The sequence below is a fragment of the Tachypleus tridentatus genome, chromosome 10 (genome assembly GCF_004210375.1).
Source record: "Tachypleus tridentatus isolate NWPU-2018 chromosome 10, ASM421037v1, whole genome shotgun sequence".
NCBI lineage: Eukaryota > Metazoa > Arthropoda > Merostomata > Xiphosura > Limulidae > Tachypleus > Tachypleus tridentatus.
Genome location: NC_134834.1, coordinates 9,384,542 through 9,398,217, shown reverse-complemented (window position 1 = coordinate 9,398,217; position 13,676 = coordinate 9,384,542). Strand labels below are relative to the sequence as shown.

General features: G+C 36.0%; 1 protein-coding gene across 1 annotated transcript in view; it reads right to left on the bottom strand.

The window, feature by feature from the left end:
• Positions 1-11,424, bottom strand: part of LOC143228003 (uncharacterized) — a 33,704-nt gene extending 22,280 nt beyond the window's left edge. The window contains exon 1 of the mRNA XM_076459352.1: positions 11,293-11,424. The gene's annotated coding sequence lies outside the window, so the exon portion shown is untranslated. The remainder of the gene's footprint in view (positions 1-11,292) is intronic.
• Between the last annotated feature and the right edge of the window lie 2,252 nt (positions 11,425-13,676).

The following is a 13,676-nucleotide window of genomic DNA, read 5'->3' as shown; positions in this document are numbered from 1 at the left end:
CTTAATGGTTAGTCTTAACTTATGCCAATAGTTATTGTCACTGCTAAAGTAAAATGCCATACATTTCTGAACGTTCTGGTGTCTTCCAGTCATACTATTGCTGTCTATTATACATATTATTTAATAGAGAATTATAGATAGTACGGAACTGTTTGACACGACTGAGTTTTGCGGAACTAAAAACTTGAATAACAATAAATATTTCCACGGATGGAAGCTGGTCAGTAACAATAATATCTGTTCCAATCAGGCGGGAAGCCATCTCGGTCTTTGTTTCTAGACGCATCCGAGTGGCAGCCATAACACTATTTTCACACTGATATTTCATGTTTCATAAGTTAAAATACTTGATTTAAAGTTAAAATACTTGATTCAAAGTTAAAATGCTTGATTCAAAGTTAAAATACTTGATTCAAAGTTAAAATACTTGATTCAAAGTTAAAATACTTGATTCAAAGTTAAAATGCTTGATTCAAAGTTAAAATACTTGATTTAAAGTTAAAATACTTGATTCAAAGTTAAAATGCTTGATTCAAAGTTAAAATGCTTGATTCAAAGTTAAAATGCTTGATTCAAAGTTAAAATGCTTGATTTAAAGTTAAAATACTTGATTCAAAGTTAAAATGCTTGATTTAAAGTTAAAATACTTGATTTAAAGTTAAAATGCTTGATTCAAAGTTAAAATACTTGATTTAAAGTTAAAATACTTGATTCAAAGTTAAAATGCTTGATTCAAAGTTAAAATACTTGATTCAAAGTTAAAATGCTTGATTCAAAGTTAAAATACTTGATTCAAAGTTAAAATACTTGATTTAAAGTTAAAATGCTTGATTCAAAGTTAAAATACTTGATTCAAAGTTAAAATACTTGATTTAAAGTTAAAATGCTTGATCTAAAGTTAAAATACTTGATTCAAAGTTAAAATACTTGATTCAAAGTTAAAATGCTTGATTCAAAGTTAAAATACTTTATTAAAAGTTAAAATACTTGATTCAAAGTTAAAATACTTGATTTAAAGTTAAAATGCTTGATTCAAAGTTAAAATGCTTGATCTAAAGTTAAAATGCTTGATTCAAAGTTAAAATGCTTGATTCAAAGTTAAAATGCTTGATTTAAAGTTAAAATGCTTGATTCAAAGTTAAAATGCTTGATTCAAAGTTAAAATACTTGATTCAAAGTTAAAATGCTTGATTCAAAGTTAAAATACTTGATTTAAAGTTAAAATGCTTGATCTAAAGTTAAAATACTTGATTCAAAGTTAAAATACTTGATTCAAAGTTAAAATGCTTGATTCAAAGTTAAAATACTTTATTAAAAGTTAAAATACTTGATTCAAAGTTAAAATACTTGATTTAAAGTTAAAATGCTTGATTCAAAGTTAAAATGCTTGATTCAAAGTTAAAATACTTGATTCAAAGTTAAAATGCTTGATTCAAAGTTAAAATGCTTGATTCAAAGTTAAAATGCTTGATTTAAAGTTAAAATGCTTGATTCAAAGTTAAAATGCTTGATTTAAAGTTAAAATGCTTGATTCAAAGTTAAAATACTTGATTCAAAGTTAAAATGCTTGATTCAAAGTTAAAATAATTGATTTAAAGTTAAAATACTTGATTTAAAGTTAAAATGCTTGATTCAAAGTTAAAATACTTGATTTAAAGTTAAAATACTTGATTCAAAGTTAAAATGCTTGATTCAAAGTTAAAATGCTTGATTCAAAGTTAAAATGCTTGATTCAAAGTTAAAATACTTGATTCAAAGTTAAAATACTTGATTCAAAGTTAAAATGCTTGATTCAAAGTTAAAATATTTGATTTAAAGTTAAAATGCTTGATCTAAAGTTAAAATACTTGATTCAAAGTTAAAATACTTGATTCAAAGTTAAAATGCTTGATTCAAAGTTAAAATACTTTATTAAAAGTTAAAATACTTGATTCAAAGTTAAAATACTTGATTTAAAGTTAAAATGCTTGATTCAAAGTTAAAATGCTTGATTCAAAGTTAAAATACTTGATTCAAAGTTAAAATGCTTGATTCAAAGTTAAAATGCTTGATTCAAAGTTAAAATACTTGATTTAAAGTTAAAATGCTTGATCTAAAGTTAAAATACTTGATTCAAAGTTAAAATACTTGATTCAAAGTTAAAATGCTTGATTCAAAGTTAAAATACTTTATTCAAAGTTAAAATACTTGATTCAAAGTTAAAATACTTGATTTAAAGTTAAAATGCTTGATTTAAAGTTAAAATACTTGATTCAAAGCACGTGGTGCCCGAGAAATATATCGTTTTGCTTCCACTTGATAGAAATGTTTGAATATTAAAATCTGGAAAACACGACAACATATGTATCTATATATAAAGTAAGAATACTCGACTCGCAACCCGTGTGTTGCAGATTCAACTGCGATGCCCATACATGCTGACTCTTTCAGCTGTAGGAACGTTATAATGTGACGTTCAATCCCCATTTTAGTTGATAAAGAGTAGCCCAAGAGCTAGCGTGGGTGGTGTTAATAAAAAATAGCCCAAGAGCTAACGGTGGGTGGTGTTAATAAAGAGTAGCCCAAGAGTTGGTGGTGGGTGGTGTTAATAAAGAGTAGTCCAAAAGTTGGTGGTGGGTGGTGTTACTAAAGAGTAGCCCAAGAGTTGGTGGTGGGTGGTGTTAATAAAGAGTAGCCCAAGAGTTGGTGGTGGGTGGTGTTAATAAAGAGTAGCCCAAGAGTTGGTGGTGGGTGGTGTTAATAAAAGTAGCCGCTGAGTTGGTGGTGGGTGGTGTTAATAAAGAGTAGCCCAAGAGTTGGTGGTGGGTGGTGTTAATAAAATAGCCCAAGAGTTGGTGGTGGGTGGTGTTAATAAAAGCAGCCAAGAGTTGGTGGTGGGTTGTGTTATTAAAAGTAGCAAAATCTAACGGCGGGTGGTGTTAATAAAAAAAAGCCAAGAGATAACGGTGGGTGGTGTTAATAAAAGTAGCCAAGTTGGTGGTGGGTGGTGTTAATAAAATAGTCCAAGAGTTGGTGGTGGGTGGTGTTAATAAAAGTAGTCAAAAGTTGGTGGTGGGTGGTGTTACTAAAGAGTAGCCTAGAGTTGGTGGTGGGTGGTGTTAATAAAAGTAGCCAAGAGTTGGTGGTGGGTGGCGTTAATAAAAGTAGCCAAGAGTTGGTGGAGGGCGGCGCTAAATAAAAGTAGCAAGAGTTGGTGGTGGGTGGTGTTAATAAAGTAGCAAGAGTTGGTGGTGGGTGGTGTTAATAAAAGTAGCAAGAGTTGGTGGTGGGTGGTGTTATTAAAAAGTAGCCAAACTAACAGTGGGTGGTGTTAATAAAAAAAGCCAAACTAACGGTGGGTGGTGTTAATAAAAGTAGCCAAGAGTTGGTGGTGGGTGGTGTTAATAAAGAGTAGCCAAGAGTTGGTGGTGGGTGGTGTTAATAAAGTAGTCAAAAGTTGGTGGTGGGTAGTGTTACTAAAGAGTAGCCCAAGAGTTGGTGGTGGGTGGTGTTAATAAAGAGTAGCCCAAGAGTTGGTGGTGGGTGGTGTTAATAAAGAGTAGCCCAAGAGTTGGTGGTGGGTGGTGTTACTAAAGAGTAGCCCAAGAGTTGGTGGTGGGTGGTGTTAATAAAGAGTAGCCCAAGAGTTGGTGGTGGGTGGTGTTATTAAAGAGTAGCCCAAGAGCTAACGGTGGGTGGTGTTAATAAAGAAAAGCCCAAGAGCTAACGGTGGGTGGTGTTAATAAAGAGTAGCCCAAGAGTTGGTGGTGGGTGGTGTTAATAAAGAGTAGCCCAAGGGTTGATGGTGGGTGGTGTTAACTGGCTGCCTTACTTTGAATTGTTCCTTCGTAATTTAGAATGGGAGACAACCCTCGAATTGTTTGTCGCAAAATTCAAAAACAAACCATCTGTGAATCACCACCACCCACCCACCCAACCACCCACACATTCACTCTGACTCAACTATTATTCTCAATTATTTTAATGATTTTTTAGGGGGCAGAGCTGTAAAAACCAAACAAAACTCAGAATGTGTGATATATAAAAATAAAACAGTCAATTATTAATAGCAAAATATACACATGTGAGGTGTATGTCAGTTACAACAATAAGAAAACAATCAGTTGTTGTTATATTCCAAACACATGTGTGGTACTCGTTAACTACGATAGAAATACAACAGTTGGTTATTATTACCAAAATATATCTGTTTGATATAGCAGAGAATGAAGAAAACCCGCAAGGTGGTGCTATAAGGATAAATGAGTGTCAGGCCTAAAAACAATAAATTCCTATTTGCTTATTTTTTATAGAGAGACCTGTCGGAAGACATTGTAACTTCAGTAAGAACTAAAGCTATGTAATGTTGCTGTCCAGCAGAAGAACTAAACCTCGGATTTTAGCGTTGTAAGTCCGTACACTTGGCGTTGATTTACTGGGCTGTAAATCTACTTTTTAACTGTACAAATATATTAAGTGTAAAATTTAAAATAAATCTCAATCGGTCACCAAACAAATATTTTAAAGTAAAAATCTGGTTATAGTGTGTTGTTGTTGTATTTTTGTGGACCTCTCTATATCTGGGATGGTTAATAAACTGCTCTGCTTATCAAACGCGCGCGCTCAGCACGCTCTCGAATGACATGTCACGCTTTTGCGTTGTTAGCGCGTGGGTACCTGTTGATTACAACATGACAACTTGTACGTTTGTTTCTGCTGGCTGTTAACCTCTCGATGACCACTCTCTCTTGCTCAAAAACGCTAAACGAAAAAGTAGGGCACTATGGCAGTGGAGAAGACTGACACCCGAAACAATTTTTGTCATGTTAATTCTAAACATCTAACACATGTACAGAACTTGCCAAATATTACTCTTAATCCTCAAACACGTTTAGAGAAATATCTCTAATGATCGTTTTATAAGCGCAAAGCTACACAACACGCTACAAGTGCTCTTTTACCGCTGGAATAGAAACTCGAATTTAGAGTTATAAGTTCTCAGAATTATCACGGCGTCACCGGGAGGGAGCCAATCCTAGAGGTCGTCTGTTTGGTGTGTTAGGCCAGTGTGTACCACGAGGTTCGAAACCAGATTATTTGCATTGCAAACCTCAGATTTACCGCTGAGTCACTAGATGTCGCTAAACAAGAGTCGTTGTTTTCCTAAATTTATATATTTACAAATATTAGTTCAATGTTAATTCTTTAACAGGGATCATTAACGTGTTAAAGTTAATAATGTGGTTTATAGGAAACTTAAAACACACAGTAACACATGAAACATTCAGACTCATGTTTTACTGTAAGAAGGTCCTACGTATAGGTAATCTCACTCAATAAATAGAGTTATCCCTCTTGGCCTAGTATGGGTAGGTGGTTAGGGCGCTCGACTCATAATCTGAGGGTCGTGGGTTCGAGTATCTGTCACACCAAAGATGTTCATTCTTTCAACCTTGGGAGCGTTATAATGTGTCTGTCAATCCCACTATTCGTTGGTAAAATAGTAGCCAAACAGTTGGCGGTGGGTGATGATGTCTAGCTGCCTTCCCTCTAGTCTTATACTGTTAAATTCGGGACGGCTAGCGCAGATAGCCCTCGAGTAGCATTGCGCTAAATTCCAAACAAACAAACAAACAAGCCATATTAAATACAAAGAGATGGTTAATTTTTGTAGAACCACGATCCGGGGTTAGATTCCCTGCAGTAGATATAACACATTGCTCAATGTGACTTTGTTCTAACACAAACATGTTTGGTTATCATGTGTTTCCTTTTCTGTTTATCTATAAATTACGAAAATAAGAGCATTAAGAAACAACTGTTTCCTTTACCAATCCAGGCTTGCTGGCTGTTGGTGACTGCTGGTAACCGAAAGTTTTGAGAGAACACGATAAAAATATCATTAGAAATCCATCACTATTACCATGTGGTAACGAGGACACAAGAAAGGTATTATTAGAAATCCATCATTATTACCATGTGGTAACAAGGACACAAGAAAGGTATCATTAGAAATCCACCATTATTACCATGTGGTAACGAGGACACAAGAAAGGTATCATTAGAAATCCACGATTATTACCATGTGGTAACGAGGACACAAGAAAGGTATGATTAGAAATCCATCATTATTACCATGTGGTAACGAGGACACAAGAAAGGTATCATTAGAAATCCACCATTATTACCATGTGGTAACGAGGACACAAGAAAGGTATCATTAAAAATCCACGATTATTACCATGTGGTAACGAGGACACAAGAAAGGTATCATTAGAAATCCACGATTATTACCATGTAGTAACGAGGACACAAGAAAGGTATGATTAGAAATCCATCATTATTACCATGTGGTAACGAGGACACAAGAAAGGTATCATTAGAAATCCACCATTATTACCATGTGGTAACGAGGACACAAGAAAGGTATCATTAGAAATCCACGATTATTACCATGTGGTAACGAGGACACAAGAAAGGTATCATTAGAAATCCACGATTATTACCATGTGGTAACGAGGACACAAGAAAGGTATGATTAGAAATCCATCATTATTACCATGTGGTAACGAGGACACAAGAAAGGTATCATTAGAAATCCACGATTATTACCATGTGGTAACGAGGACACAAGAAAGGTATCATTAGAAATCCACGATTATTACCATGTGGTAACGAGGACACAAGAAAGGTATCATTAGAAATCCACGATTATTACCATGTGGTAACGAGGACACAAGAAAGGTATAATTAGAAATCCATCATTATTACCATGTGGTAACGAGGACACAAGAAAGGTATCATTAGAAATCCACCATTATTACCATGTGGTAACGAGGACACAAGAAAGGTATCATTAGAAATCCACGATTATTACCATGTGGTAACGAGGACACAAGAAAGGTATCATTAGAAATCCACGATTATTACCATGTGGTAACGACGACACAAGAAAGGTATCATTAGAAATCCACGATTATTACCATGTGGTAACGACGACACAAGAAAGGTATCATTAGAAATCCACCATCTGCACCAGCTGTCCCTAATTTAGAAGTGATAGAGACATAAAGGAACACGATCAACCACCAACTTCTGGGCTTCTCTTTATAGACGAATACTGGGATTAATATTCACATTACAGCATTACCATTGTTTAAAAGGTGAACAGTTTCTTCCTCAGACAGTAAAAACAACGATTCACGTGACCACGTTTACTCCACTTAGTACGTTCTGTTTTGTTTCTTTTCTACACCGAACGAAAGTTGACAACAGACTCGAAACAGTGAACATTCTTTTCAAAAGACACGCAACGTTTCGACACGACAAGCAAAGTTTGGTCTTTTTTTGGAAAATTCAGGCGTTGCAGAGTAAAACAACTTCATTGTTGGTTCTTCACAAACGCATTCGTACACAAATAAATAAAAAAACAATTTTATAGATATATAGATATGATGGACGCGAAAATATTCTATAGGTCAACGTCCATCACGATCCGGAACAGAGAGTAATGCCCGAGTACGTGAGTGACAATATATTATTCCCATGAGGTAAATAATCAAAGTGGTTGAATCACGTTTGCACCAGACAATTAAAATATTTGTTGCCCTGTAGGGGGCGCCATAGTAAATGGTTGGATGTTAACATAAGCGGCGTGGGAGAGTAGAAGGGTTAGGGTGATAACCTACAGGGCATTGTACAAGATTTCTTCCAACACAGTTCCTTCGAGTACCGTTAGTAAATATCCGTAAACGCAAAGTAACGTTTCTTGTTTTTTTTTCTTTTAGAAACGTTTTGCTTGTGAAATAATGTTCTCTACCTCTGTCTCTGAAAAGTCCATCATCTCTGTATCTGACTCAGTACGGTAAAATATTCACTCATCTCTGTTTATATTTATGTTTATGTCTTCTATACAAAAGAAACAAGGTCCGGCATGGCCATGTGGGTAAAGGCGTTCAACTCCTAATCCGAGGGTCGCGGGTTCGAATCCCCGTCACACCAAACACGCTTGCCTTTCCAGTCGTGGGTACGTTATAATGTGGCGGTCAGTCACTATTCGTTGATAAAAGAGTAGCCCAAGAGTTGGCGGTGGGTGGTGATGACCACCTGCCTTCCCCCTAGTCTTACACTACTAAATTAGGGACAGCCAGCGTAGGTAGCTCTCGTGTAGCTTTGCGCGAAATTCCCAAACAAACAAAAGAAACACGTTGTAAAACCACTCTTACTTCATCAGATTCGTCATCACCAGTCTTCATTTCTCTGTTGTGTTTAAAGTTCATTTCATGTTTTAATAACAGTGAACTTCCACTAACTCCAGGATGAAAATGTATTTGGATTAGGGATAAGTTGTTGACTCGAATAACTACCAGTTCTGTACTTGTGTCGCTAAATAAACAACAAGTATTTCTCAATAATGGAGAATTTTTTGTGGTGTGCACCTCACAATAATATGAAAGTAGAGACACCTGCAGTTAATATTGTAGCCAACTGGAACACGAAGACCCCAGTGGGTCGTAACACATGTTTATCGCTTCGAGTAAGTTTACGGGCTTACAGCGCTAAAATCCGGGGTTCGATGTACACGGCAAATAGCCCAACGTGGTTTTACTCTACAACAAACAAACAAAACAAAGGAAGAAAATCACCCGAGGAAGGTACGTGATGGATTATCAAGTCCGAATATAGCGCCATCTTTCGGTATTTAGAAATAGGAAGTAAAATTCTGTGTTAACTTGTTTTATTCCGAAAATTTACGTTTTCATTTTTCGTGTTGATTAACAAATTTTCGTCGGTTGTTCCTTACAATAACATTGTTCTGATAACGTTTCATTACATATATATATGTTTTTAACATTCAAGCTAAGACTAAATATATATATTCATTTATTTATTAACAACTGGGATACCGGTTTGTACCATGATACTGGTGAAACATATATGTATCAAAGACACTGTAACAATTTTATTAAGGCCAAACACACGAGGTCTGGGACATTGGACAAAAGTGGTTATACGTATGGTGAGAACCAGGGATACAGAATTTGACCGCCAAAGGTTTGCAATCTTCAGTAGGCTTTTGCTTCGTTGTGTCACTATAGTTACCGTTGTCAGGCACCCACTTAACAACGGTAATAAGCCCTTTCAGTATTCTTGGTGTACAGTGTTGCTGTCTCGTACAGTTATTAAATGCTTGATAGTAGCTAAGTAAAAACAAATACATACAAACACGCAGTGTTTCGTGTTTCAAAGTTATGCTCTCTTTATAGGTCAGAACAACGTTGAAAACAAAACGCAACGTCCTACTTTAACCGCTTTATCTGACACGAAATCTAGGCTAATCGCATGTCAGGTGTTTTAGGCTAATCCATAGCTCGGTGTGACACTCGTTCAATTTCCATGGATGCAGTGTGTAGGTAATTCATCGTGGTTTATATGGATATTTTAATAGGTTTTAGGGTTTATCTGTACGTTTTGGGATCTAATTAATTTATTACTTGTGTTATTGATAAATATTTTTATATTTCTTTATCATTCAATTATTTTTTCTTCACAATTTCTCTAATTATTTCCCAAACTTGTAAGTTTGATAAAGGTTTTATTCTAAACTGGTTTTGATATTTGTTTAACAATACTGTTAAAAACTGGTTAAAATATCGATTTGTACAATAATCCTCTCTCATAATTGTTTTTGAATTTCATACAAAGCCACTAGAGGGCTGTCTGCGCTAGCCATCCCTAATTTAGCAGTGTAAGACCAGAGGGAAGGCAGTTAGTCATCACCACCCACCGCCAACTGTTGGGCTACTCTTTTACCAACGAATAGTGAGATTGACCGTAACATTATAACGCCCCTACGGCTGAAAGGGCGAGTATGTTTGGTGCGACGGGGATTCGAACCCGCGACCCTCAGATTACGAGTGGAACGTCTTAACCCACCTGGCCATGCCGGACCGTCTCCTCTCATATCGCCTTATAATTTTCATTTGTTTAAATGAAATAATTATTTATGATAAGAAAACATATCTGTTTAGTGTACCACCAGTGTAGACAGGATTTAAAGATCAAAGCGTGAACTATCAGTCTGTGGAATCCAAGTCTGTGTCCCGTTAGAAGTAAAATAAATTTAACATTTCGTGCTTTGAGGTTCTGGTTACGTTCTAAGAGGTTCTGGTTACGTTCTAAGAGTGCTATGTAGATAAAAAATGTAAGCTAAAGAGTTGGCGGTGCGTGATGTTGAGTAACTTCCTTTCCTTCACTGATGGTCAGCATAATTAGCAGCTCCGGATTATCCGAAACCACGCAAGAATTGAGAGACTAGTTACGTTACTGGAACTTAACTTTGGTTATGTACATACAACGTGCAACAGAGCTGTAGAGATATTTGGATTATATCTAGTCATATCAAAACTACTCGTTTTACATAACTCTGAACAAGAGTCTTGCAGCTTCCATGACTCTGGTCAGTTGTTCAAAGGTAGAGTTGATTATACTGTTATAACACCTGATCATTGCTATATTATGCAACAACACTTGACGACTGATATACTGTTATAACACCTGACCATTGCTATATTATGCAATAACACTTGACGACTGATATACTGTTATATCTCCTAGTCATTACTATGTTATGTAATAACACATGACGTCTGATATATTGTCATAACAATTAATTTATATTATACTATCTCACTTTATAAGTGACATATTGTCATGAGATTGTTTAATACGAAAGAAAAACATTGGAGCAACTGAAACGTATTCAGTCGCGTAAATGTTAGTTAGATTTGACAAAACTTGTTTCGAAGAAAAAACTGAATAACAAATTGTCAAGTTATCAGTTTTCAGTTATCGATTGATTTAATGACCAGAACGACAGGTCAGCTGTATTGTTCGTTTGAAAACAACTCGTGGTACACTCGGGGAATACAAAGATCCATAGTATTCTCGCACTATGTAATAATATGGATATCTCTATAGCCAGTCATGAACTAATTAAATCTCTGCGAAAATATTCCGATATCGCTTGCGAATGTGGTTTACTCTTGACACAGTGGCTTAAAAAATAGGACAGTGGCTTAAGAAATAGGATAGTGGCTTAAGAAATAGGATAGTGGCTTAAGAAATATGACAGTAATTTAAGAAATAGGGTTAAACATTAAATCTAGATTTATCTGTAACATTAAATTAATGTCACTTAAAGTATTTCCGCATTTAATAGATGACAACTTAAATATATATATATAATTATGATATATGATAACCACGTCAACACACAAACATTGATGCACAAATAATCTATTTCCTACTTACATTCAGATCTGATATACCATCACGTGCTATGAAACTGACAACCCTCACCAGCGAGTTTAGAAATTGACAATACTCTATGTTCGGTGGCGAGGGAAAGTTTCTGATACGATCTGAAGAGCCCTCCTCTTGTTGTTACTAGCAGGTTGTAGAAAGTCAAGTAATAAAACCTTGACCATCAAGAGTTACTCATGATACGGCATTTAGCAATTTAGCAACAGCGTTTTTTTTTTTTTTTATTATTTATACTGTTATTGTTCACTTGTTATATACGTCACTATGAGTGAATTCGATCGTAAACTTTCATCCGATCAAACTTCTCCTCACTGCCGCTAGGTGGCAGTAAAGCTCGAAGCAGCGTGCAATGGTTTCTTTAGATCATCTACTCTGAATCGTAACGCATGCGTAGTGGACTTCAATCACATAGAATGAAAAGAGATATACGTAGTATATTTGTTCTAGTTGTTGAGAAAGTATTAAAGTTAAGACTTATATAACAAAAGTAGGCCTAAGATTTATTGAATTAAAATAGAACCGTAAAGGAAGTAGTCCTGGAGTGTATGAGGTGGAAAATAAAACCGTAAAGGAAGTAGTCCTGGAGTGTATGAGGTGGAAAATAAAACCCTAAAGGAAGTAGTCCTGGAGTGTATGAGGTGGAAAATAAAACCGTAAAGGAAGTAGTCCTGGAGTGTATGAGGTGGAAAATAAAACTGCAAAGGAAGTAGTTCTGGAGTGTATGAGGTTGAAAATAAAACCGTAAAGGAAGTAGTCCTGGAGTGTATGAGGTGGAAAATAAAACCGTAAAGGAAGTAGTCTTGGAGTGTATGAGATGGAAAATAAAACCATAAAGGAAGTAGTCCTGGAGTGTATGAGGTGGGCAATAAAACCGTAAAGGAAGTAGTCCCGGAGTGTATGAGATGGAAAATAAAACCGTAAAGGAAGTAGTCCTTTAATGTATGAGGTGGAAAATAAAACCATAAAGGAAGTAGTCCTGGAGTGTATGAGTTGGAAAATAAAACCGTAAAGGAAGTAGTCCTGGAGTGTATGAGGTGGAAAATAAAACCGTAAAGGAAGTAGTCCCGGAGTGTATGAGGTGGAAAATAAAACCGTAAAGGAAGTAGTCCCGGAGTGTATAAGGTTGAAAATAAAACCGTAAAGGAAGTAGTCCCGGAGTGTATGAGGTGGAAAATAAAACCATAAAGGAAGTAGTCCTGGAGTGTATGAGGTGGAAAATAAAACTGCAAAGGAAGTAGTCCCGGAGTGTATGAGGTGGAAAATAAAACCGTAAAGGAAGTAGTCCTGTAATGTATAAGGTGGAAAATAAAACCATAAAGGAAGTAGTCCTGGAATGTATGAGGCGGAAAATAAAACCGTAAAGGAAGTAGTCCTGGAGTGTATGAGGTGGAAAATAAAACCATAAAGGACGTAGTCCCGAAGTGTTTGAGGTGGAAAATAAAACCGTAAAGGAAGTAGTCCTGTAATGTATGAGGTGGAAAATAAAACCATAAAGGAAGTAGTCCTGGAGTGTATGAGGTGGAAAATAAAACCGTAAAGGAAGTAGTCCTGGAGTGTATGAGGTGGGAAATAAAACCGTAAAGGAAGTAGTCCTGAAGTCTATGAGGTGGAAAATAAAACCGTAAAGGAAGTAGTCCTGGAGTGTATGAGGTGGAAAATAAAACCGTAAAGGAAGTAGTCCCGGAGTGTATGAGGTTGAAAATAAAACCGTAAAGGAAGTAGTCCTGGAGTGTATGAGGTGGAAAATAAAACCGTAAAGGAAGTAGTCCTGGAGTGTATGAGTTGGAAAATAAAACCGTAAAGGAAGTAGTTCTGGAGTGTATGAGGTTGAAAATAAAACCGTAAAGGAAGTAGTCCTGGAGTGTATGAGGTGGAAAATAAAACCGTAAAGGAAGTAGTCCTGGAGTGTATGAGGTGGAAAATAAAACCATAAAGGAAGTAGTCCTGGAGTGTATGAGGTGGGCAATAAAACCGTAAAGGAAGTAGTCCCGGAGTGTATGAGATGGAAAATAAAACCGTAAAGGAAGTAGTCCTTTAATGTATGAGGTGGAAAATAAAACCATAAAGGAAGTAGTCCTGGAGTGTATGAGGTGGAAAATAAAACCGTAAAGGAAGTAGTCCTGGAGTGTATGAGGTGGGAAATAAAACCGTAAAGGAAGTAGTCCTGGAGTGTATGAGGTGGAAAATAAAACCGTAAAGGAAGTAGTCCTGGAGTGTATGAGGTGGAAAATAAAACCGTAAAGGAAGTATTCCTGGAGTGTATGAGGTGGAAAATAAAACTGCAAAGGAAGTAGTCCCGGAGTGTATGAGGTGGAAAATAAAACCGTAAAGGAAGTAGTCCTGTAATGTATAAGGTGGAAAATAAAACCATA